This window comes from Podarcis raffonei, chromosome 9, assembly GCF_027172205.1.
Source record: "Podarcis raffonei isolate rPodRaf1 chromosome 9, rPodRaf1.pri, whole genome shotgun sequence".
Lineage (NCBI taxonomy): Eukaryota > Metazoa > Chordata > Lepidosauria > Squamata > Lacertidae > Podarcis > Podarcis raffonei.
The window spans coordinates 35,107,605-35,132,548 of NC_070610.1; positions in this window are offsets into that span (position 1 = coordinate 35,107,605).

Sequence of the window (24,944 nt, forward strand, 5' to 3'; positions counted from 1 at the left end):
TTTTTGTGTTGAATATATGCTATATGGTAATTTATGGACCTAATAAGTATCTAAAGCCATTTGCACATAACAAAATATGTATTTTATCAAAGTAATTGATATAGAAATGAGCAAACCAGTGATTTTTTTAGGGAGTAGACTAGCAGGCGGGGCCCATTAACTGATAAGAGCCTACACAACACAAAATACTGTTGCTGTATGTAGGTTTTATTTTATTTGGTTTTTATGTTATATTTTGGAAATGTTAAAGAAATTGGAGTTCTTGTTGGAAATACACTAAAAAGAATATACCAAGAGCTCAGGCCACAAGTTTCAATATAAGGAATAATTCCTACTCGAGAGTTGAAAAGAAAAACGTGTATATTCTGCTAAGAATAACAGTTTGAATAACAGTTTCTATTTTATTAATGTCTTCTAGTAGCTGAAGAAGGCATTTACTCCGAAACAGGGCCCTGTCCTGGTCACCACTACTGAGTCGTACATCTGATTCACACTCCGGATACTCCTTTTCGGCCCTATTTGATTCTTTATTCTTTATTCTGATTCTATATAATATGGACTCCTTTTGACTGCCATTGAGACTTGTACAAAATAATTGTTGTGTACTGGTATTTTATGTACCTTTATACTATATCACTGCATATTTGAAACTACATTATTTCTGTACTTAAACGTTTTACCTTAAAACTATCGTACTTACACGTTGTGTTTAAATTTACTATTAGCTTCAAACTGTTATTCTTAGCGGAATATACACGTTTTTCTTTTCAACTCTCGAGTAGGAATTATTCCTTATATTGAAACTTGTGGCCTGAGCTCTTTGTATATTCTTTTTAGTATATTTTGGAAATGTACATCCAGGGGTTTTTTTCTTTAATTTTTTTTTTGGGGGGGGGGGCAAGAGAGTGGGCCCCAAGCTGTAGCTTGTTTAGCTTATACGTAAATCTGGCACTGGATACAACCCAGAGCTCATACTTTTCATACAGAACTTTCTTGATTTCCCCTTAGCTTGGTCTGCATTTACTTATTTATTTGTTTGTTTATCAACTATCATCCATGAATTAGATATCAGTGCAGTATGCAAAATAAGACCAGTTTAATAAGCTCCAGCACAGCACAGCTGGGAAAGATCTCTGCACAAGAGCAGAGAAACGTGCTGTCAGAGAAAAGATGACTAGGTTCGACCAATGAGTTGTCTGATTCCATATAATATATATGATATATTTAATGTATGTATGTATGTAGGCATGCATGCATGCATGCATAAATAAATAAAAATCAGATGACCACAGATATACAAACGTAGCTGTGTTTGCTTTTCAACATGGTGGAGCAGAGGGTACAATAAAAAAATCCTTTTTTATTCCATTCTCATTCCATTGGTGTAACCTTGCTCACTTTCTATACCAGCTACGAAATATCATCCATCGCTTTAATTTGTGTTCATTTGCCCTATCTGACAAGGGCAAGTTTTGTACAGCAAAAAAGAGAGGAAAAAATCAGCTGAAGAAGTCATTCAAAACTCCCCTTAGGTTCTGATTTTTTGAAGGGCAGATTTGATCATAGATATTCAGTTCACATGACTGAGTGGCATCTATTCCCTGGTTTCACCAAAGGCAGATTCTGACTGCTAATGCTCCACAAGCTTTGCTCCTTGATCATTAAGTTTGCACCGCATTCCTTGGCATTCTGTTCCATTCCAAACTTTTCCTTTAGATGTTTCTGCCTGCTCAAGTGAAGTGATCTTCGAATCTGAACTCTGAATACTCAATGCGTAATTAACTGTATATCTGTGGTGTTAAAATGGCTGTATCTCACTGTGGCTCAGACTGTCTTTATTTCCTCTTGTATTGCATTTTATTTTTTGAACCATCCCAGAAAACGTATATTATTGGGCAGCTTATACAAATATAGCAAATAAATGAACGAATAAATAAATAAATAAATAAATAACTATATAAATTGTTCTTAATGTTTATATTTTTTGTATATATAGACCTTGCTACATATATTGTTTTCTCAGAGGGGTGAAAATGATGATCATTCATAAAAAATGTATATATGAAAGTTATATAGAATCATAAACAGCATCACTGTCACTGAATCACTGGTTAAACCTGTAGAAGAGGGTTTGATTTTTTGGCGCTGAATCTATACACTACTCTGACTTTCCCAATAAAGATCAAAATAATTCATCATCAAGATGCTGAACAGCAGATTTACTGAAAAAGATTTTTTTACTAGGAGCATTTTGGTATATATCTACATATTGAAGTAGAGGACACATTAACACGTGTACCAGAAATTGACTGGATGACAAATGAACAAGCTGAACATCCTAGTTAGCATTTAATACAGTGCCGTAAATCTTTATAAATCAAGCATCCAGACATGAAAAGGCAGTTTGCCATTTATAAAGTCAGAAGCTAGAGACAGGATAGCCTTCCATACACCCTTTTAAAAATGATACCTGGACTGTTAGTGACAGCTAAAATTGAGCCTTCTTTACAAACAATTTATTCCAGTCTTTTCTTGGTCAAAGGGCATTGCTTCTCAAATCCGGAAAAAAAACTAACAAACTAAACCCAAACCCTAAGTTACCCTTACTTGGAATTTTAGGTGGTCTCATTAGTGAATTGTATTGTAAGGATTTGACTGTTTTGCTTTGTTGGTAGCCAGCGGCGGAGAGACGCATGGCTTGGGCACGCTGCAGGCCCTGTGGTGAGTGCTGCCTGGCATTTTGTCACCCCCTTCAGTGGTGACACCTGGGGTGACCCACACCCACCACACCTCCTTCCTCCACCCCTGTTGGTAGCATGTTTAGAAAGTGTTCAGAAATGGAAAAGCAGGAATCCGCTTATGCCTTTTCAGCAGTACACAAGGGTATAGGAGTTAATGTCATGGACAAATTGAACAAAGTACTTGCATCTGATGGACAAATACAACTGGACTCATGTACTGATCGATGGTCTTTTAGTTTGTAACAGTAATTATTCAGTCCAGAAGTGTGTGTGTGTGTGTGTGTGTGTGTGTGTGTTTAAATGTCATTTTTATTACAGTATTTGGAGAAACCCTAAAGGTAAAGGACCCCTGACTGTTAGGTCCAGTTGTGGATGACTCTGGGGTTGCGCACTCATCTAGCTTTACAGGCCAAGGGAGCAGGCATTTGTCCGCAGACAGTTTTTCTGGGTCATGTGGCCAGCATGACTAAGCCGCTTCTGGTGCAACAGAACACCGAAACCAGAGCAGTGCACAGAAACGCCGTTTACCTTCCCGCTGCAGTGGTACCTATTTATCTACTTACACTAGTATGCTTTTGAACTGCTAGGTTAGCAGGAGCTGGGACAGAGCAATGGGAGCTCACCCTGTCACAGGGATTCAAATCACCGACCTTCTGATCGGCAAGCCCAAGAGGCTCAGTGGTTTAGACCACGGCACCACCCGCGTCCCTTGGAAAAACCCTATTAGGCTTAATAATCTGTGTACATCTAAGGGCTACTTTCCATGTTACAAAGTGCCTACCTCTCTGGTGAAAAACAATGTGCAATCCATACATAGATTATCATATGTAATGGCATATATTGCTAATTCACTGCTTCAATATACAGCAAAAAGCCATGTCTGATAGAAAACATGTGCTATGTGCTATGATTGGTCTGTGATTTCATAAATCTAGTCTAAAATATTTATGCATTAATCTGTATTGTTTTATTAAAAATGCACACTTAAATACATATTTTGAACATATTTTAAAACCTATTTTCTAACTGTATTTTCTTTTAAAGTATGCTAATTTACACCCCCAAAAAAATACATTCTTACATGCATTTTGAATCAAAAACTGCACTGCAAAGTTCAGTAGGACAAAGTCTGAAGAATAACTTTTTTTATTTGCACATTATTTTCTATTGCCTTCCATTTATACCCTAGCTTTCTTCTGTCATAGAAGCCAAGGCTGGTAGATGCATGTTTGGACAGTTCACATAGAAAATTACAAAGAATGAACTCTGCAAGTATTCCTAGCTGTGAGTAGTAATGGAAAATGAAGCCATACACAGAATTTGTTGTGGTTGTTGTTGCAGTAGTAGTAAAAAAAGATATCAAAATCAGAATCCAGGCTTTTATCGCTTAGCGCAGCCTCCATGTGTTATGCTCCAGAACTTCCCTCATGCCCAGCCAGCAGTTGTTTTAAAAACAGCATATATTGGGCAGAAGTGCGCATAAAAGTGCATCTGTTAGTTAGTATAACATACAAAATGCATTATTATTAGGGAAAATTGCCTACAAATTTGTGATTATTAGGATAAATGCACACTAAAATGCTTATGAATGTTTGTGAGGCATTTAAAAGAAATTGCAAAGTAAATTCCTGGACTGCCTCATTCCTACATGAGTGTCCCAAGGTCATTCCTAGTGCAGCATCTTGATGCCACCACTTTTGAGAGTAGTATTTAGCTATTATATCACCCAGCTCCACATAGGTCTCTCTTCCTCATTCAAAATCTAAAGTCACTAGAGGGGGTCTCAGTAAAGGAAAACCGGCAAACAAAACGAAATACTCTTTTTATTCTTCTTACTATTTGCGGCTGTCAGGACGGGAAGATGTGGGGAATGCTGATGGCTTCTCAGGGGCTGGTTGGCAGAACGCCAGCCGCTAAATGGTGCCAGTTGTCTTCTTGAACTCTGTGTAATAAAAATGTCAGAAAGAGCACATGTTTGCTTGAGGGGCATATATTCTGATCCAGAGCCATACAAAGAGACCTTGACTGAACTAATCTAAGTTACAAATAAATAAAATAAGGGCTTGTCATTTGCCAGATGGGGTCCATATGAACCTAGGTGGTGATCAGTCACTGCTGAGGCCTTTGCCTGGAATAATTGCTCCAGCCGTCTTAGGTGAACTCATTTAAAGAACTGATTGATGGTCACAGAGGACCATAGGAGAAACAAACAAACAAGTCGCTTTATAATGAAACTATTAGCAATACTGAGTTGCTGATCTAAGTCAAGTGAAACAAGGGTGGTTTTTGTTCTTACTGGGTTAGGAAGATGTCGCAGTGTGGATCTTGGACTCTTTGAAGCAAAAAAATGCAATACTCGTATGGAGTAGTGATCTCTTAGTCCCACTAGAGCTAAGTGTGTGCATAATTTCTCTTCCGTGGTACATTTTTTGATTTCTTGTGCCCTCTCGTAATAATATCAAACATTTTCTTCCATAGTTATATTGTGACCTATTTTAAATGTTAAAAGTCTAATTCATGCAAAGTAATGTTAAAATGGATTATTAATACAGCATTATGTACAGTCAATTAAGCAGAGAAAACAGAAATATGCCTTAAGGTATGGCTTGCTACTGATGCCACAAAATGGATGTTTAATGACCAGCCGAACAGTCATTTTTCAAGACACTGGTATGTTAATTATTCTAAATACAAAATCCCCATTCTCCATCAGTGAAATAATTATGGGTGTTTAAAGGTTAAATATGCAAAAGGTTCACATTGCTGTTTAAAATATTTTATTTCCTGTAGGTAATTAATTGATTGTATTTGCATTGATTTGCAATAGTATGGCGTACTTTTAAAGTCTCTCCTCAAACTGATTTATTGCTTAACCTTAGACTGCTTTTCAGAAAATGTAATCAGAAGTGTCTTATTGTGTTCTCAGGCCCTCTGTCTTCCATATATCTGGAATATTTGCTTAACCTTACAACCTCTTCACTCATATTTGATTGCTGCTGCTTTTCCTTGCTTTTTTGGCATGAAGAGCCAGACCTACTCATGAAGTGTGGTGAATAGGCTACTTTTATTGGCTTCTCAAGGGCATTGAATCAACAGCAAGATACACAGGATTAAAACCAGTTCTCTTGCATCCACTGTATTTTGTTGAAACTAATTTCTCTAGTCCTGCTCTTACCAGGGCATTCCATGTGAAAGTTGTTTGTTTGTTTAATTTAATTATTTTATTTTATTTTATTTTATTTTATTTTATTTTATTTTATTTTATTTTATTTTATTTTATTTTATTTTATTTTTTTTAAAAGAACCTCATTCAAATTCTTTATCTATAAAACTCAGTGGGCTGCCTTAGGCAAGTCACCTAGTCTAGCCAACCTCACAGAGTGAAATACAACACATATAGACAGTGTTGCATAGAACTCTTTGGCAGAACTGTCAGTTGCAAATGTTATAAATCAAGTTAAGATAAAAAAATAGACCTTCAACTCCTTAGTAAAAATTGTCAATATGTGCCTTGTAGAGTCTATAAACTATAAATTGCCTGCAGCTTTTGCAAAAAAACAAACAGTTTATAACAAGATTTCATTTTCAATTGATTAGGAGCAAAGAAAGACATGGAGTCCTCCCTTTTTCATAGGAAGTGGGAGCCCTTAGGCCAGGCTTCCTCAGCCTCGGCCCTCCAGATGTTTTTAGCCTGCAACTCCCATGATCCCTAGCTAGCAGGACCAGTGGTCAGGGATGATGGGAATTGTAGTCTCAAAACATCTGGAGGGCCGTGGTTGAAGAAGCCTGCCTTAGGCTGTCTGGACCATAACCTCTGCATATAGGAATAATGTCTCAGCAGCATTAATGATTCTTTGTTTCTTAAGGAAAGGAATAGTTATGAATTATCTAAATACCTTAACAGAATATTGATGATCCTTTTACTACTAGGAGTGGACTTAAAACAGTCCAAAGAGGCACTGGATTAATCAGGTTAATTGATTATGAATTGGGGATGTTATCTGTGCCTATTGACTTAAATCATTCCATGTATCAGACCTACTGCAGCCAGACCTATCGTTCTATGTAATACAGACGTTCTCACTTTCGCTTTGTTTTGTCTTGTGAATGGATAATTGTGCTGATTACTCTTACTTTGATTTTTTAAAAGAAACTCGTTCCCCCCTTTTTTGGGGGGGGGATTAACTGGAAGTAACAGGAGGCATTTCCCTAAGAACAATCAGTGATACGTACGATCTTACTTTTCCATCACCACATTAATCCAGTACAATTCTCATGTGGCTACACAGTGAGCTGCTACATTATGACCAAGGGGGAGATTCAGCTGCTTGCATGAAAGCCTTTTGTATTCTGGGTATGCTAAGATGTATATCTACCCAACACTCAGTGGTCACACCAGAGCCTTTCCTAGCCTTGCTAGCACCAAACTGCTGCTCAGTTAGGAAAACATTATGCCCCAGAGGTAATGATAATATGTGGTTTATCAGATCAAGAAGCACGTTCACTCTGCTCCTTTCTTTTCTCTAACATACCTTAGCACAATAGGTTAAACCACTATTTTCTGTTATGTCCAAGCCCCAAAACCCCCTGTAATTCTGGCTTGCAAACCAGGATCAAATTGCAGTTTGCCTTTCCACTTGAGGTCAGAGACTGAACTAGAGTTTCCAGATTTGTATGTAACAGCACACTGTAAATTAATAAACCCTGGAATTTTTGCATTTATAAGAAAGTAGGGAGGGGGGAGGTGTGTAGGGAGTGCATGGGCTCTCTCCCAATGAATATTCATTCATTGGAGCGATAGCCTTTTGTATGAACTAGGAATGAATAGATTCATCTAAATTTGTGCCTATTTTGCTTCCTTATTTTCAAATCCATTCTATCCCATTTGCACATTAATGTGCAACTTTAAAAAACTATATTAAACATATATATATATATTAAAAACATACATGTCTAAGAGGTGATCTGCCTTGGCACTTTTATTATTATTTAAATAGACTTTTGCAATGTCACATTTGGAGTCTCCCACTTCCTCATTTGCCTGTGTTGTTGGAATTGCCATCGGGGAGAATCTAAGTAGCAAACTTCCCCTTCCCTCTGGAGAAGCCACATATTTCCTGCACAACGTCCTTGAGCACATCATCATACTCCATTGCTTCCAATGGCAGTTGTAGACCCAAGTGGCTATTCTGTGTTTCAAAAATGTTTTAAAGGCAGCCCTTGGACCTCCTCTTTGGAGTGTGGATTCCATAGAAGAATATATTGTTATCCATGCACCAAACCTGGAAGTATGGATCAAGTTGGAAGGTTATTCCACTAAATTTCTCAAGCATCCCTAGTCTGAACATGGTCAGTGTTTCTGAAGGCCAGAAGAAGAAATCAGAACTGGGAACAGAACCTCCTCTTTCTCCCACTGAGTACTGCCAGTTCCATCTTCAAAGAGCCGGGGGAAAAGCCAAGAATATGCTGAAGAGACTGGCATAAGTGAAGAGGATGTACCAGAAGGAAAAGGAAGTTTACTGCTTCCCAGGGTAGGTAAACAAAGAAGTGGGAAATTGCAAATGGAACATCAAAAATGTTTTCCTCCATTAAAATAAATTAGAAAGTTCCTACTTTAGGGGCAGCTCTGCACACATACACACACGTTTCTATGCCTATGATGAGGACCTACAGGGTTCAGATGAGAGTGTTTTTCTTTGATTTCCTATTAAGGAATTTTTGGTGCTATGTTTTCACCCTGATTTATGTGGCATCTACCCCCAATTGTATATAAAATAAAGCTGAGGATGAAAAAGAAAACGCTCAGGATAGTTTTCTTTAACCTTAGATGAAATGGTATGAAAAAATAGTCAAGGTGGAATGCATTTGAACTGCTCTGTCTAAATCAATACAGGGGTAGTCTGTCTTTGCAGTGATAAGGGGGGAAGATACAGTCTTTCCACTGAGGCTCAAGGCAGGAGAAGTCATGGGTTGAAGTCTAATCAAAAATGATCTCCCCCCTTTTTTTCTGGGATGAAGCTTCAATCGATGATCTTGGAGCTTGGAGATTATCTATCAAACTGAGAAAAGCTGTTCCAGGCAGCAAGGACCTCTAATCAAATATTGACAGATGAGATCTTCAGGTTGATAAAAATAGATTTAAAACTCAGAGTGATGAGAATTATAGGCTACCAGTTAAAGTCTGATATAAAGTGTCTGATACAGTCTAAGCATCAACATCAATGTATTAAATTTCCTAAAATAAATTTTAAAAATTTAAAAATTCAAGCCAAATTCAGCAAATTAGTTTAACCTGATTCAGACTGCAATCACATACACACTTACTGGGGAATAAGTCCTATTGAATTCAACATAAGTTACTTCTGAGTAGACATTCACACAATTGCTCTGTCAGTGAATATTTTCCACTGGAGCAATAACTACGTCCGAGTGGATCATTTAAAAGGGCTTTGCAATGTAAGAAAATGCCTTTCCTGTTTAGGGAACAAATAGATCCAGAACAGTTGCAATTGTAAGCTGGTACAGGGTTTCTGGTCCAACGAACACACTGATGATTATAGGGCATGTAGGAGCCATTTCAATGTTGCTTTCCCACTGACTCTCAGCTTTAAGCAACCTGGCCACACAAAGCATTTGTCACCCCAAGAGGTGGGCTATTTTGCATGCTGTTGCAAACCATATTTAAGTGGGGGTCTGGTGGCTTCGGCTCTCCTGAGCTTTCATAGTACATACTGAAAGGGAGTGCGATAAGGAAGCAGGATGCTGAAATTGGGTCTCTCCCCTCCCCCTTTTGTTACATGTAGAGGACTGTTAAGTCTCTTCTAAGCGCAGCTCTTTAGTAGTGGGCTGAAAATAGAGAAGGCAATAAGAGCAAACTCCTGCAACCCAAACAATGCTGCAAGAAGGGGCTAGGCAGCTGAATCCCCTTCCCTAATGTTTGTTTTAATTTTATTTGGAAATCTGGATTAAGCCATTCAAAGACAAATATTCACTTTTTGTATATTGACTAACACCTGCCTTGTGTGGTAAAGAGAGAAGTACAAATTTAAGTAAATAATGAGGAGCCAGGTGAGTTGTAAGGGGGTGGGGTGGGAGAGAGAGAGGGTGGGGGCAAGAGGAAATATTATGGCTTGTATTCAAGTAAGGTATGCGTGGTATTCAACCCACTGAAATAAATGAACATGACTAAGCTAGGTCCATTAATGTCAGTGGTTTATTCTGAGTGAAACGTAGCTGAAGAATGTCACCCTGTGTTATGTGGAATGAATGAAAAGAGCATCATACAATGTGAGGAGGAAGTCAAGTAGAGTTGGAAACAAGTTGGTGATGTTTGATTGATGAACTCCCTGTATATTTCATGTATTTCTCCAAGGAGCTCAAGGTGTGCATGGTTCTTTCTTTGCTCCTCAACAACCCTGTGAAGCAGTTAGACTGGGAGGCAGTGACTGGTCCATGGCCACCCAGTGAGCATCATAGCCAGGTAGGATTTCCATGCTGGTCACCCAGGTCCTAGTCTGACAGTCTAACCACTACAATACGCTGGTTGTGGTGAGAAGAGAAAGGAAAAGAGGAGGAGAAGGTGATTTTCAGGATGAAAAGAAGAAACAGACATGTACAGAGCGATCCTAACCATGTACACTCAATGAATAGATATATGAGAACTTTTCTTTACTGCAAATACTAATATCCCACTACGAAAGGCATTTGAAATCATCAAGTGATTAGAAATTACTTTGCATTGGTTGATTTAGGCATACTTTCCTTGCTTGCTTAAAGATTCCTGAGTTAATTCATGATACAAATAAATAGTGCTTTAAGTATTCATCAGTCTAGAATCTAGTTGCCTCTTCTCATAGCTATAGCTTGAAGACTCCATGGTTATTTCCAGTGGCTTTGAAAATGGAATAGCTATAGATTTAAGCAACACAATAAGAGACAAAATGTGAAGAGATTGGGGCAGGCAGGGGGGGGGGAGATTAAAAAAAATTGCATTTATATACAGTTCCTACTTCATGTACTGTATCAGATTATATAAGTGAATATCAAGATTTATTTGCCTCTACCGTATTGTGCTGACCTTGGTGCTATTTTGTTATCAGCATGGTTCAGATCTATAGTAACCTCTTAAAATCAATAAATCATGGTCTAATAAACTTTGGGCAATAATGGTTTTCAGAGCCTACATATTTTCTAAGAAAATAAGTTAAATAAATGGGACTTCATATTGATTTTACAGAAGGGCGCTAGCTGTCAGGTGGAGAAGGCCTCTGTTTCCATTTTGTTCATTGTTTGGTTTTTCATACATTGCTATTAAGGTCATAGATAGATTAGATAGATGATAGATAGATAGATAGATAGATAGATAGATAGATAGATAGATAGCCAGTAGCAAAATAGTAAAGGGAAAAGGTAAAGCTAGTGATCACTAATTTCTCACCAGAATTTGCCAAGCTATACTGGAAAATATAACCATAATGCTTCTGCTCAGGTTTTATCTTTATGTCATTATTAGAACAACCCATAATATCTAGTGCAATGCCAACCATGTCTATTGAGAAGTAAGTCCTACAGAATTCAATGGTAAATGAGGTTAGGGCTGCAGCCATTGTGTCTACCACCATAGCTAAAAGGGGTGTGATTTATGTCAATATTCTTGCCAGTAGCGAAAAATACTCTGCCATACCTTCAGCACTTCCAGTGATCATTGAAAAAAGTGATGAGATCCATTCTGACTTCTCAGTGGCGTTGTATGGTGGTGAGGCTGATTCAGAATTTCTCCAGAAATAAGAATTTTTTTTCAATGCTTCCTCAGGTGTGGGGCTCAACATTAGCAGTGCCAGTTGCACAGCTCTTTTCTTCCCAGCCCCCAATATAGCTTTTCCCTCCTCCAGTTGCTGCAAATGACAGCAGCAATTGTGTTGGCAGCCTGATCACTATTTTTTTCATGCATGGTGAGTTGGAGAGAGAGAGGGTAGAGGAGAGAGAGAGAGAAGGTGGAGGAGGATGAACGACATCACAAAAAATGGTGGAGAATATTTGGAACAAATTCTACAAAATTCTCACCTTTGAAGGGGTGGAGTTTGAGAAATTGCAGCTCAGCTTGAATATGACTGATTTATTTGCCCGTGAGAAAACAACTCACAGGAATCTGTTCCTTATATGGACAGGAAAGCTGACTGTTTGTCAAGCACAAAACTGATGGGCACCTGAAGTTTCCAGAATTGAATTGTAACAGCTTTAGCACGCTTCAAAACACCAGGGTAGTTGGACTGACTTATGAAAAGATAATGATGTATAATAACTAATATATTTGCATTACTTGCTATTGGAAGCCAATGTAGTGCTCAAGGCATTTGCTCATAGCATATGCATGTTGGAATTAATGAAGCAGTAGCTTGTACTTTTGGGAAGAGCTGGAGGTGTTTTGCTTGTTTTCTTGGGGGAAAATAGTTTGAATTTTTCATTTTGTTTTTTGCTGACACTTCGTCTAAAATTAGCAGGAAGACTGTTGTTCTAATGCTAACAGAGAAGCATGAGAAATGATGCCTGCAATGGTCTAGCATGAAATGCATCGTTTCTCCAGCCATGTAGGCTATGCGTATCATGAATAATTATGCCTATCTTTTTTCTATATACAATGCAGGAATTGACTATTAGGAGTGCTCCAATCCAAGGATATTTACAACTCCAGGTGGTCGCTTACTTTCGGAGACCACCTGGTGAGCCCCTCAACACTCTTTTTCATCCAAATGATATCAGATGATGACAAGAGGACTGGGCTCTTGAATCTTTAATAGAAGACAGGGGTAAAAAAAACCCCCAAGAACAACTTCCCTGGTGGGGTGGAGCTGCAGAAATAGAATCCCAGGAGCTGAGTTGCTTCTGCTTGCTGGGAGGTTGAAGGAAAAGGGCAAGGTCAGCAATGCATTTATGCACCAATGGAAGCACTGGATTGGCTCCATTGATGCATCCATGCCAGGCATAGGCAAACTCGGCCCTCCAGATGTTTTGGGACTACAACTCCTATCATCCCTAGCTAACAGGACCAGTAGTCAGGGATGATGGGAGTTGTAGTCCCAAAACATCTGGAGGGCTGAGTTTGCCTATGCCTGATCCATGCAGCCCTAACCTCACTGCAACCTTCCTCCACCCCTTCCTGTTAAGCAATATTGGTGCTGGGAAGCTATTGTGGTGGCCCCACTCTACCAGGTGAGCTTCACCAGCTTCCTTTTCTGCCATCCAAATTATACCTGGGATCACATTTCATGTTAACCTGGCAAAGAGCTCATCATTTTAGTGGCATAATTCAGCTGAAAATGCGTCCTATTTTAAAGGAAGCTTCCTCTGAAAGGGAGCTTCAATAGATCCACAACTTCAAACTGTGTTGACCAAAACAGCACACAACGTCTACAAAAATAATAGATGTACGGGGGTCCTTTTCTCTTGGCATCACAATGCTGGGCTGCTGCTAAAACCTCTGGAACAGAAAATAACTGGCAACACTGAGCTTGAATTTCTGCAGCATTTCTTGTAGAAACTACCTCCTGCAGCTGTCTCTGGCTGCTGTGTACATTTTCAGTCCTTTTCTTTTCTAAATGCCTTTCCTCTAAAGCAGTTAACCATTCCATGTCGCAGCATCCCGTCTCACAGTCTTCAGGGTCTAACTTGTTATTGGATTCCAAGTCACCTAAAGTACCAAAATGATTGCTCTTTGCTGGGGTGTGTTTTGATTGCTCTCCTGTGTTCTTCAGGCTATTCAAATCAAGGCAGCTGCTCCACGTTGCCTTTTACAATCCTATAAGCCTGCAGGCTCGTGTTTACTGTCAGAAGCAGGAACTAGCGATTGTACATGATTTTTCCTCTTTAGTTTAATCTCACATCACCAATACTAATATTATTTTCCTTCCAGTAATGACCTTTTCAATCCATTCATCTAAGTATATTTTCCATGCAGCTTAGAGCATGATATCTGTGGATGCATTAATCTGTTTCTACGACAAAACTAGGGCTTTTCCAACAGCTGTGCTTCTTTCTTTTCCTAGCATGGGATTTGCCTTTTTTGCAGCTGCTACTTTTTTTCCACTCAGCTTGCCAGCACAATCCCTAAAATCTCCTTCCTGGCCAGTCATTGCCATCTCATACCCCCCATCATATGTGAAGTTTTACGAATTTTTTTGTCCCTGCATGCCTCACTTTATATTTACCTAACTGACCTGCATTTGCCTTTTCCTTTTCCTTTCCACCCCACCAATTCATCAAATCTGGTAGAGCTCTTCAAAAAATCTCTTTATTCTTACCACCTTGAAAAAAGTAGTGTCACCAGCAGCCTTGGCTATGTTGTGCTCACCCGTAACTCCAGATCATTGATGGACACATTTTAAAAGCACTGGTCCACAAACATATTCTTGCATTAGTCGGGTCCTCCATCATGGAGTGTTGCATTGAGATCACCAGAAACTGCCTCCCTCTTGTGGGGTGGGACCATTTGGATGGCCACAACACCCCATTGGTTGCCCCTCTGTTGCTGGGGCAGAAATTTGGTCCATTGAGTTGGCTATTGGCTGCTGAGGGGCTACTTAAGCTGCTGCACATCACTGGAGAGTTTCACTTTTTTGCGACATGCAGCAGATCACCCACCGTCATCTCCCTAAATTTAGGGTTGCTCTTATGGCCTTGATATGCCTGTCTAGGGGTCGTCTGTTTTGGAGCAGGGGCCCGGTAGGAATTTTGCCATTTGGCTGATTGGCTGGTTCCACTTGGTTTTTACCTACCGTGTAGCAAATTGTCACAACTTTGTAAGGTTGGAGGTTAGGCATTGGTTCAATGTTTTGTGGAGGGGAAGTGGTTGGCTGTGCCTGCCCCTCCATTGCTGCTGCTAGAGAATTCCATTAAAGGAATCCAGGGGCTCACCTTGCTTTTGTCCGAACCCTGTCAAGGGGCTAGGGCCATGCCAGAGCCCCTGGGAGCATCTGGGGTGAGCTGTGAGATTGAAGCCAGCTTCTCACTCCCCCAGGATGCTTTCCCTTACAGACATATGGTGGTGCCCAGTGTCAGTCCTGTTCCTGCCACTGTGCAGGTTCAGGTAGTCTGGAACCGATGCCTAAGCAACCACTCACATGTTGTAATCAATAAAGTTGTGACCAAAATTTAATGCCAAAAACCTTAAACTAAAATCTGTGTCTATTGTGTCTTCATTTGGGGGTGGTTTGGGGGGTCTTCACACGCAACTTCAGTTTCTACTTACTCTCCCCCTAAGGTGGCAATTCTATTCAGGTTTAATCAGAAGTAAGTTCCACTGAATTACATTGGGCTTACTCCCAGGAAATTGCAGTTAGGAATATTGTCTTTGGTCAGGGTCCTGGAGGCAGTAAGCTTGCTGAACCCATATTGATTCCTCTTCAGGAAAACTTGCTCTCTATGCTTGATAATTTTATTGTTAATAGTACTTCCAACCAATTTACCCAGAACAGATGCTAAGCTATCTGTCTGTAATTTCCTGGATCTCCTTGGTGTTATGTTGGCTGCTTTCCAATCATCTGGCATGGAGGCCAAACTTTGGGACATTTTTTGTTAGAAGATACCATTTAGACTGGTCCCATGAGCTCCAGAGTCTGGCAAAAGCTTCCAGTTATCTGTAATATTAGCATAAATTACTTAATTGGTTCTACCACTTTGCCCTGATTGCCAAAGATATTTGTGCTTAAATAAAAGGTTCTCCACCATGTTGTATATTCATTTTATTTTATTTTATTTTATTAATTTTCATTTTTATAAAATAAAAAACTCCCTCATCTTTCTACCAAACAAGGTATTCAAGGTGGCTGTAACAAGGCAATTAACTTTAATTTATTGCACAATTATTATAATCCTACAAATAGGTGTGAAGCAGGCAGCAGACCATTCCAAATTAGATAAGTAAGGCTGAGAGAAAACAAAATGATTTAAGCCAAACAGTAGTTGGGATTTTACTACACTTTGGCCCAAATGGCCTTGTCTAAATTTCATTGGATTTTGAGATTGTAGTGGGAAAATTTGGCTGCAGGATTGTTTTAGTAAGCAAATAATATTAAGCAGTAGTAAATGAAGTTTTGTTGTGTTTGTGTACAGTCAGTTATCTAGGGTTCTGTTCAGTGCTGCCATTCTGCTCATGCAACAGATTTCTGGTGTAAGGAAACTTTCTCCTCCTCGTCTGTCTCCTACAGACTCCCATACACCTTCAAAACCTGCTTTAGAGTGTTTGGGGACCCTCTGGAGTTGAGGAAGGGGAAGTGTGCAGCGTTGGTTTCAACCCAAAATAATCTTCTAAAACCTTCAGCAGAAGCCATTTTCAATGGTGGTTCTCTTCAGAGATATATTTGATGTCTTTCTGGTGCGAAGTTTTATTTTCCTATGCTTTTTAACTTTTGGTGGTCTGTTTTATTCTGCCTTGTATTATATAGTGATGCTCTTATTTTCTGCTTTTAGCTAACGTTTCTGTTCATGCTATTTTATTGTGTTTTAAAATATTATATTATAAACCATGTTGATAATTTGATTGAAGGGTGGGATATTTAACCTTAATAATAAATAATAGATTATATGAGGTTAATGGCAAATTAGCCAGTATGGGGCCTTGTTCCCAGAAACAGCCACCAGGAAAAGCTGATTTTGAAAGAGAAGGGTCAATAATTAACCCAGAATTAAATATGTGTAATAGCTAGCAATAATTATAAAGGGGAGTTCTGTCACAGTTCTAGGTGTTCTGATTAAAATTGCCTCCACTTCTGCTCAAAGGCAAAATAACATTTTTCTAATGTATACTTGGGCTTATATTCTCAACAGGAATTAAACACCAGGTAGAAATTACTATAAAATGGTATGACTAATTTCAGCCTCAAATAAATGTGTATGGATACCAATCTGATTTCCATGTAAGAACTCTGAGTCTTTACTCAGTTACAGTAATCCATGTGAAGGCTGCTAAGCACTATATGATAGGAGATTTCTGACCCTGGGTTTCCATGTAATCACTAATAGCACAATTTCTTAAACAACCTATAATGAGTGCCTGAAAGCGATGAACACCTGATGAAATTGCTCTACCACCCTATCTTCTTTCATCTAAGAAATGAAAAAGAAATATTAAAAGCTGGCCAAAACGCTGCAATTTCTCCCACGATTTGGAAAGCTTAAGACCATGGGACAAGTGCCTCTCAGTTTTTATATCCTGGCTTGAATGGTTATAAAATAGTCAATGTAGCAAAAAATAGCAAGAAAGTAATATTACTTTCATATGACTTACTACTGCTACTTCACAGTAATGATGTGGCTCCAGCCTGAGTGTTGCAGTGGTCAATACATTTTAAGATGATCTGGACAAACCGGAAAGAATTCAAAGAAAAGTATTGAACAATCATGTTGACTTAGATAAAAGACCAAACAAAAGGATCCCTCTCTCTCTCCCTCTCTCTCTCTCCCTCTCTCTCTCCCTCTCTCCCTCTCTCTCTCTCTCTCTCTCTCTCTTATTTGGCCCAATGCAGGACTCCAAAGTGGACCCAAAGACACCTACTTAGGCACCTTATAGCATGGATGGAATCCTCTCTGTTGCCTTTTCACTGTGCTACTTTGCTCCACTGCATATTACAGAATCATAGAATTGTAGGATCAAAAAGCATCTTGAGCGTCATCTAGTCCAACCCCCTACAATGCAAGAATCTCAACTTAAATATCCGTGACAGATGGCCATCCAACCTCCAATTAAGAACAGTCCACCGCCTTCCAAGGGAGTCTTCCAGAGACACAGGTGATGACGGAGAAAGGAAGGGAAGCCTTGGAGCAGTGGCTCATTGGAGCGAACTCTTTATTAGCAAGAACAGGGTCAGCACAGACTTGACGGAGTATCAGGCATTATGAGCACAGGAACTCATAACTGGTAGTTCTTGCCATATGGATCAGTTGCCAAAAATAAAGGTCCCCGCCTCCACACATCTTCTCTGTTTCCTCCTTTCCAGGGTTGTTTTCAAGCAATCGGAGACTGCACCTGTATGCCTGTCTTTGCTCCCCTTGCTTCATGCCTCTTCTGGTTCTGGGAGGTTCTGGGAAGCACCCATGGCTCTTCCCCTGCCTGACTAATATCTGCCTCTTAGCTTTCCTCCTCCCACCCTGCTGCTACAGCTTCTGCCTCTGATTTTGGACTTCTCTCTGTCTCAGACTCCCCCAACTCACTAAGCCCCACTACCCCTTCAGCTTCTAACACCCCCTCTTCCCAATCTTCTCCCTTTTCTCCCTCTGGCCACTCGTCATTGTCCCACCACCACTCCCTGGTCTCTGAGCCTTCTTCCCTTGGTGGTTGCCCAGCTGGTTCTTTCTACCATTCCTTTGCGTCCAACTAGTCCATGACACTTGGATTGCTCATCTGAGGTCCCTCCTGGCGACAACATGCCATGGGTGACTGGAGCCAGAGGAAAAAGCCAGAGGAAAAAGGAATGAGTATAAACTTTGTATAGTAGGCTTCTTTCTACACACACTCACAGGCCTCTCTCAATCTTCCACCAAGTTAAGCAAGTGGCCTTATCACAGTTCAGGGATACATTCCACTCATGTAGACACACTAAGGAAGTTAGGAAGGAGAGTGGGTGAGGGCCATGGCCTTTGAAAAGGGGTGGTGGCTGTGGATGGGGTATGCCATGAGGAGAGTCTGGAAAGCCAGATATAGAGGTTTGGAGGTTCACATTTGCCCCCTGGGCCTGAGGTTCCCCACCCCTGCTATAATCCTCTCTTGCAAATGCCCTGATCTTAGTCTTATTTTGCCCATGTCTTTCCCATTTGATTAAAGTCAAATAATCATTTACACTAATAAAGGTAAGATAAAGGTAAAGGACCCCTGGATGGTTAAGTCCAGTCAAAGGTGACTATGGGGTGTGGCACTCATTTTGCTTCCAGGCCAAGAGAGGCGGCGTTTGTCCACAGACAGCTTTCCGGGTCATGTGGCCAGCATGACTAAACTACTTCTGGCACAACAGAACACCGTGACAGAAGTCAGAGCGCATGGAAATGCTGTTTACCTTCCTGCCACAGTGGTACCTATTTATCTACTTGCACTTTGACGTGCTTTCAAACTGCTAGGTTGGCAGGAGCTGGGACAGAGCAATGGGAGCTCACCCCGTCACATGGAATCAAACTGCCGACCTTCTGATCGGCAAGCCCAAGAGGCTCAGTGGTTTAGACCACAGTGCCACCTTTGTCCTTACACTAATAAAGGTAAAGGGGCCCCTGACCATTAGGTCCAGTCGTGGCTGACTCTGGGGTTGTGGCGCTCATCTCACTTTATTGGCCGAGGGAGCCGGCCAATTACACTAACACTGTGGGATAAATCCCTAAATTCCAATTTATTTAATGCGAGTTGCAACACCAAAATCTGTGACTTTCCCACAAAGTATAAAAATAACAGATAGAACCTACTTGCTTTCAGAAGGAAACATTCATTGTTTAGTGTCAGAGATGGCATCTGCTGTTCCTTAAGTATTTATTGAAACATGACAAATAGCTTTTTGCAGCAGAAAATCTGAAAGGAGCTCAAAACCTCCAGGTTAATGTTTGAAGGGCAGAAAAGCAATTCATAAAAGTTCTGCACTTGACACTTTTGCCTGTGTAGAACTCATGAGAAAGACACTGAACAGGACAACTTGGACAGTAAAAGACAAAATTCCTGCATGCATTTCAAAGCCAAGCTTTGTTTTAACAGTTACTGGGGTGCTGATCAGGAAAAACAAGTTTAGGAGTATGATGAGAATATGTTCATTAATGATGGTTTAAAATCAAACATACGTTATAAATCTAACAAGGAAAATAAACTTCCCTACCCATTTCCCAAGACGCTAATTCTGCAAATCCTTTTTATTTTGCTTTGAGCTATTTGTTTCTAAGTTTCCATTCTGGGCTTATCAGATAAGGGCACAGCAATTTTATTACTCTGATGTCTGGAACAGTAACATGAAGAAGAAAACCCCATCCGAAGCTTGTAAAAAGACAACATAGAAATATATTACATTTGCATTTCAAATATATTAATACTTTATAGAATACATTAAATAGTGATAAACTAATATAAAATTTATGTTATTTATATACTGCATTAGCCACTCTGGAGAAACACAGAAATGTCTACATTTGTTTTCAATGTTTCCAAATAAGGACAAAAAACATATTTCTCCCCCAATCCTGAAATTACCATAATTATAATTAGGAAAAATGTATAATATCTTTATGTAAAATTAAAATACATGATTAAGTGGTAGTAGTAAATACCTTTGGCCCCTCACCCTGGGAAAAAATGAGATACTAGGAAAAAAAGAAAAAAAGAAAAACAACTTTATTATTTAACAAGATCTGCAATGAGAGCAAATGAATTTTCTGTAAGCTATGGATGTTTGCCTTCTAGGGGAGAGCTAAGAAATATATTGCTGTCACCTGCCATGAGTGCCAGACCAGTCAGCTGATTGATCTGTGCTCTGCGCTCTGGTCCAATCCTGGGCTATAAATTTAGGTCCTGGCCAAGGCTTTGGCGTTGCCACCGTAACCAATAATATTGTGGCCATTTTTAACCCTTTCTTCTGTCTTAGTGTGATTCTTCCTTTCTCACTCTGGCCCTGCTCCATACTGTGAGTGCAAGTGTTTGCTACCTTTTGATTCTGCGCATTCTCACTTAGTGCCTCTGCCTTAGCTGTTTGTTCTGGATATAACCCTTTAAAAAAGGGCCTCTTCTATAAACCCATATCCATCTTTATTCAACAGAGATTTCAGAGGAGAATCCCCATACTGAACTTCTATCTTATGAGGAAGGGTAGGATATAAATTGAATAAATAAATAATAGAACAGTCATCATGGTATGGCTGTACACTTTTATGCAATAATCAGTATGAAATGATGGTCATGTTTAAAGGTGAACCACCTTAATTTGCACTTTCTGAAACAATACGTAGACTGAAATACACCCATCCTTTGAAATGTACACTTTCCCAAAGTTTGCAATGCACTGCAGCCAAGTAATGTGTACAAAGATGCATATACTAGGGTAAAGTGTGCATAAGAAAGCGCGGATTCATGAAAACAACATTTCAAATGCATTCTACGAGAGGCAACTGCTTTGCAAAAATCACATTAAACAAAGCTACATACAAACTTGTGTATAGTAGGAGAAATTTGCACTAAAATGCTGATGAGGAATTTAAAAATAATAATCACAGACTGATGCAAAAATGTAGAGAATTGTGAGAAAGTGAGAAACTGAAATTGACAGATTTTCCCCATCCCTGCTAATAACTGAAGATGCCCATGCCTGTATATTTCAGTGACACCTGCACTTTGTTACCCAGTTCTCTCTGTCCCATGGCTTGTACACAGGAAACTTCGCCCTCTGAAATTTTGCATAATGTTAGTAGCTTCATAGTACGCTCCTCTCCCCCACCACAGAAAGATAAAGGAACTGCCACTGACTCTGAAGTTGAAGCACCTGTGTATAAATTCAGAGTATTAAACTTGCAAGAGGGGGAAAAACTTGATAAAAATTATGAGCTCAGTCTAGTATATTGCACTGGAGAACTGCAAGTCAAGCAACTACTGTGCTGCTTGCAATGCTTGGTTTGCGGCCCAAATTACCCAAACTGTTTATTTGATGGCATCAAATCTAAATCAGAAGATGAAGTTTTAAAGTTCTCCTAGACTTGATCTGTATGCTCTGTGGGATGTTTATACAGTAAAGCAGAATATGGTCTTTTTCTTTTCCATTAATCTTTATTAGCTATTTTATTGATTTGGTAATATTCAAAGGATAAAGTCCCCTCCTCATGTTTCCTGTGCTAACTTGTATTGCTCCATATAAAAGTGATTAAGACATTCCCTTGCTTAGCAACTGCAAAATCTACCACAATAGTTCGTTCATTATTTTGTTGGCAGCTGATATTAAACCAGGACGTTAACACAGATGATGCAAAGCTTGTTTTTCATTATTGTGTTTTATAATCTTCGCTTCACACAACTGCCAGCCACACTGCATCTCTGGGAGCTGGAATATCCCCTTCATTCCTAAATAATGAGGGTCTTCCTAGGCCTAAGAAGACCTTGTTCTCCCTCAGTCTTGGCCTGCCTCTCCTGTACATGATCGATCAATGGCACTGCCTGTTCTTGCTTCCACAGAACTTCTTCTAGGTGAAGAGCCATAGGTCAGTAGCAGAGCATCTGCTTTGCATGTAGAAGGCCCCATGTTTAATCACTGGCATTTCCAGGCAGGGCTGGAAAAGAACCTCTGTCTGAAACCCTGGAGAGCTACGGCCAGTCGGCATAGACAATACTGAGCTAGTTTGAACCAATGGTTCAGTTCAGTATGAGACACCTTCCTGTGCCCTCCTATTCTGTCAAGCGTATTGCAGTAGTTAAGGCTTGAGGCAACAATACCCTTAGGTACTCATAGAACCACTGCAGCCCCTGGCTCTTCAGAGAGAAGCCAGAGACAGCTCTTCTTCATCACATCAGATAAGATGCACCTACTGAAATTTATTCTTTCACGCAACTGAGGTGGAATTTAAAGAAGGAGGCCTACTTGGGATTTTTATAAAGGGTTCAACCCACCTACCTAGTTATTGTCTTGGAGTCGCAGTGTTTAATCTTTTACTTGTGTTAGGCTAACAGAAACCACAGACACACTTAGGGAAATAATTTTCAAAGCAGTGCATGCTCATTACACAAAGGCCTGCTTGTTGAAAAAGTGTGAAAACAGCATTTTTTATTTCTTTTCCTGCTGTGGTTTTTTGTTTGCTTTTTGAGATAAAATATTTTCTTATATATATTCTGTGGGAAGAAATCAATGTGTGGCCATTTTTAACTTTTTCCTTTTGTTTCTTTTTTTGTAGAGCATGGAGAAGAATCTGGATCCTTCCAGATGTTGGCCTATAATTTTCATCAGCTATGCTGACTGGGGCTCCTGGGAGTTGAAGTTCGGAAGGCCACAGATTCCTCAGCCCTATTCTAGAGGCTGCAAATGTGAGCCGGACTTTTCCTGTTTCCCAGCAGTCTTGCCTTTCGGGTAGGAAAAGGATTGCAGAACCAAATGGAGTGTCAGAGAAGTCTGTTGCTCTTTTCGACTATCCGCTTTAAGCACCTGGGTTGAAATATGAGACGTTGATCTCAGGAAGGCTTACTTTCAGTAGAATGACCAAGACTTGGAGACCCATCTGAGGGCAGAGGCCAGCCCATGACAGTCACTATTAAACTATTGAAGATGCAGCATGGTCTGTCCTCTTTGTCACGTGGCCAGCTTAGGTGACAAAAGCAGGATGAATGGCTGCAAGATATGAATGTGAAGGAGAAGTTTCAAGGGGAATAGCCTTCTCTCAAGACGGAAGTGGTAAATAGGAGTGACGGGCTGCTACCTGACAGTCCTGGTGCACCAATGGTTCCATTGGTGTGCAACATAGAGCGGCTAGTAGATGCTGACTGTGGGAATGACTGTGGGAATGACTGAGAGGCATGGGAAAGAATTGAAGAGGAAAAGATTTATCCCTTGTAGCATCTGTATCGCATATCATTTTGGAAACCAGAAATGCAGTGTACTTTAAAGACAAATAAAATTCTAATATATAGAAGACAAACATGTTTGACAAACTATCAAATAATTTGGACACTGGTTCAAAAACAACAACTTTGAGTTGATACATGAGGTGTTGACTTTCTCAAAGGAAATGAATGGCAGAATGTGGAATATTCAAAATTATGCATATTTTAACCTCCACAAAATGAATGAAGCAGATACAAGGGCATGCTTAGAATCCAAAAGCAAACTCCAGCATTTCTACTTTTACCCAGCTGAATGAATGAGCTAAATAGTTTGGTTTATGTAATTTTCACAGCAGGCTCTCTTCAATAATTTGTTTTACTGTTTTTGAATATAATGGACTTCAAATGGAATATAATGGACTTCAATGTCTGTACACTAATGCGCAAAGTATGGGAAATAAACAAGATGAGCTTGAGCTCTTGGTACAGCAAACTAAATATGACATAATAGGCATCACTGAAACCTGGTGGGATAAGTCCCACGATTGGAATGTAATAATGGAGGGATACAATCTATTTCAGAGAAACAGACCAGACAAGAAAGGAGGAGGAGTGGCGTTATATGTCAGGGATGTGTATACCTGTGAAGAGATCCAAGATTTAGAACCTCAAAGCCAAAGTGAGAGCATTTGGGTCAAAATTAAGGGAGAGAAGAATAACAGTGACCTCATTGTGGGAGTTTACTATAGATCCCCAAGCCAAACGGAGGACATAGATGATGCCTTCCTGGAACAGATGGCCAAGCATGCAAAAGGAAGGGAGATAGTAGTAATGGGGGACTTCAATTACCCGGATATTTGTTGGATGTCAAACTCAGCCAAGAGCATAAGGTCAAACAGATTCCTCACTGGCCTTGCAGACAACTTCATTGTCCAGAAAGTGGGAGAAGCTACAAGAGGAACAGCCATTTTAGATCTGGTCCTAACCAATGTGGATGACCTGGTTAGTGGGGTAGAAGTGGAAGGATCATTAGGCGCGAGTGATCATGCTCTTCTGAAGTTTACTATACAGCGGAAAGGAGCAGCCAAGCATACTAGGACTCAATTTCTCGACTTTAAGAAAGCCGACTTCATAAAACTTAGGGAAGTGCTGGGTGAGATCCCATGGACAGTAATACTAAAAGGAAAGGGAGTTCATGATGGCTGGGAGTTTGTTAAGAGGGAGATAGTAAAAGCACAACTTCAGGCAATACCAATGAGACGGAAACATGGAAGGTGCCTAAAGAAGCCAGGGTGGCTATCTAAAGAACTTTTAACTGAGTTAAGATTAAAAAAGGATGTGTACAAAAAATGGAAAAGGGGGGAAACCACCAAAGAGGAATTCAAACAAATAGCCAGCACGTGTAGACACAAAGTCAGAAAAGCTAAAGCACAGAATGAACTCAGGCTTGCTAGAGAGGTTAAAAGCAACAAAAAAGGCTTTTATGGGTATGTTCGTAGCAAAAGGAAGAACAAAGAAACAGTGGGGTCACTCAGAGGAGAAGATGGTGAAATGCAAACAGGGGACACAGAAAGGGCTGAACTCCTCAATGCCTTCTTTGCCTCAGTCTTCTCCGATAAAGAAAACAATGCCCGACCTGAAGAATTTGGAGCAAATGATTCAGCAGAGGAAAC